Source organism: Vicugna pacos, chromosome 12 (assembly GCF_048564905.1).
Source record: "Vicugna pacos chromosome 12, VicPac4, whole genome shotgun sequence".
Taxonomy (NCBI): Eukaryota; Metazoa; Chordata; class Mammalia; order Artiodactyla; family Camelidae; genus Vicugna; species Vicugna pacos.
In genome coordinates, this window is record NC_132998.1 from 55,661,547 (window position 1) to 55,664,394 (window position 2,848).

Consider the following 2,848-nt stretch of genomic DNA (forward strand, 5'->3'; position numbering starts at 1 on the left):
GAATAAAGGACATCATTTCCAGCCTTCGTTGTAGCCTGGCATAGCCATATGACTCAATTCTGGCCAATTTTCAGATACCCTTAGAGAAAAGGAGCATGCCCTTCTTCACCCTGTCTTCTGCTTATTAGATTGTGAAGTGATGGCTAGCCTTGAGCAGCCATTTTAGACCATGAGGATGAGATGGAGCCCAGGGATGGTGGAAGAGAAAGCTAGGAGCAGCCTGGATATCTCGCCCTGTAAAACATCAGCCCTCTCACCTCCAGAATTCACTGACTTAAACAAGAAACAAACTCTCTGGTTTAATCCACTTTTCTTTGGGGTTTTCTATGGCTTACAGTTGAATACTCTTAATGCAGCCTTGGATGAAAGGGGGAGAAAGTAGGAGAAAGTGGCTAGAAGACATTTTCCCACACAGAGTGAGATGGCCCCATGGCCCAGCAAAGAGGCAGAAGTTGTAGCTGTAAGGTATGTGGATTGAGGCTGTGGAATGGGACAGGACTTGCTGGCCTCGCAGGTAAATGGACTATGGTAGCAGTCACTGGATCTCCACACATTTACCTTTTCATTCATTTACTCCATATCCCACCATTCTCTCGGGAGGTGCAGTCGGTCACTCATCTATTCACCCAATAGAACCTCCACGAGGCAGATACCCCCAGGCTGGGGTGTGAGTTTGAGCCAGGCAGAGAAGCACTTTGTAACTGAAACGTCTCCTGTGGACGAGGAGCAGACCCACCTCTGAGCTCCAGGGCTTGGCATTCATTGTGGCATCTCTGAGAAGTGGTCACATTCTGTTTTTTGGTATTTTTAATGGAGGTACTGGGGATTGAACCCAGGACCTCGTGCACACTAAGCATATGCTCTACCACTGAGCTATACCCTCCCCCGGTCACATTCAAGATTGCAGGAGCATGTGGTTCCTGGGGGAAGGGCACAGGGCCCTCCTTTTCCCCCTCATTCTTCCTGTGGCCAGGCAGGGTGTTCTCTCACTCCCTCCCCTAAAAGAGAGCAGGGAGAAAGATTTTTTAAGCACGCCAACACCCTCATTATGTCATGAAAGTTGGCTGGTATTAGCAAGACAAGGGTTTCATGTGTCTCGTAGCCTCTGAAGAATCTGCAAGACGTAAAGCCTGTGCTTAGAACACAAGGCTAAGAATATTCTAGAAGACACTCAGGAACTCATAGTTCTTGTACATCTTTTCCAAAATTGCGCCAGGATCCCAGGGGAGGGTGGGGTTAAAAAGATCACAGGACTTGGTGGGGTGGGGTGAGCAGGAAGAAGGAATCGAGAAGCAGCAGGGACACTCAAACTGTCTTCTGAGGCGTCCTTGATCTGAAACAAAAAGTGACTTGGTGAGAAAAATTAGTACTCAGTGGATGTTCATGCTTGGCTCAGAAGAACCTGGGTTTTCTTTCTGGTATTGGATGAGCCTGTGCATCCCTGCAGACACTGTGGTCAAAACTGAGGGTTATAAGACAAAAAACAAACGGATCTATTTCTGTTGTCTTTTGTTATATAACAAACCTTCCCAAAACTTGGTGGCTTAAGATAAAAATGGTTTTACAATTCCTCATGCTCTCTGGTGGGCCGGACGGGGCTCCTACTCCACGTGGACTAGACCAGAGGAGTGCCAGGGGCCAGCCAAGGGACGAGATAGACCGGACACACGTGCAGCTGCATTCTGCTTGGGGCTGGAAGGTTCTAGAAGGGCTGGTCACCTGGACACTCAGCCTCCACATGGCCTTTGTCACCATCTGGTCTCCCAGTCCCCTAGGACAGCCTGGATTTCCTTACGACATGGTGGCTGGATTCTGAGAGAGTGAAAGCAGAAACTTCCAGGCCTCTCGAGGCCAAGCCCTGGACGTGGCACAGAGTCACTTGTGCCACATTCTGACTTTCAAAGCAGGTCACACTGGCACGCAGTCCCCTCGACTCCAGTAGGGTGGAAATCAACACCTCTTGCAGGGAGGGATCGTAGGTGGCCCTATTTGCAGACAAATGTCCTCAAGAACTTGATAGGGATCATGGCATTCAGATGAAAAAAATGTGATTCACACAAATCTGGCTTATGCACAACTTTAGGGAACCTTGTTTAGAGTGTAGAGCGAGGCTCACTGTCTCTCTGTGTAGGGCTGGAGCTGGGATTCTGCACAGCTGGTTCGGCCTGTCTTCCACTACTCTGCTTTCCTCTTTTTCAAACAACCCCAGCGGCTGGAGATCGCAAAAAGGAAAGAGAAATATACCAAAGCCACTGTCATTAGCATCCTGGAACATCAGATTCTATTTCTGGCAGATCCGAGGTAGCTGGCAAACCTCTACCCCCTGCTTCCCCGCTCAGTACTCGGAGGTAATGAGCGCACTGTATTATGTGGCATTAGCAGAAGTGCCGGGTGCCGACCAGGAGCGGAAATAGACTCCCTGCAATCTCTGCACCTGGGGCTTGGGGTTCGGCTCTGGCTCAGGGGAAGGCAACTCACACTGATTGAGTGCCTACTGTGTGCCAAGTGCTGCTCAGTGTGTCTGGTCTCTGCTTTCATTTTGAGCCTCCTCTTGTACTATTTTGCAGCCAATCTGGGTGTATTTCTGTTCTTTGAATGAGCCACTCTTTCTCCTCCAGGCCTTAGCATGTCCTGTTCCCTCTGCTTGAAACACTTTTCCTCTGATAAACTCCAAGGCATTCCTCAAATCTCAGGCTCTCTCCCTTCTCTGCTAGACTGTAGGCTCTAGTCCAGTGTTTTGTGTTTGTTGAATGACTGGATGATGGAATGAATGAGCCCTCCCAATAGCCCATTTGACAGATGAGGCAACTGAGGTAGTTGCCATCAAGCAGAGAACTAGCTTGTCCAA

At 49.2% G+C, this 2,848-nt stretch overlaps 1 non-coding gene across 1 annotated transcript; it reads right to left on the reverse strand.

The window, feature by feature from the left end:
* Window positions 1–811: 811 nt before the first annotated feature.
* On the reverse strand, window positions 812–884 carry TRNAT-AGU (transfer RNA threonine (anticodon AGU)). Its single transcript has one exon. It is a non-coding gene; the product is annotated as a tRNA-Thr (tRNA).
* Window positions 885–2,848: the final 1,964 nt, after the last annotated feature.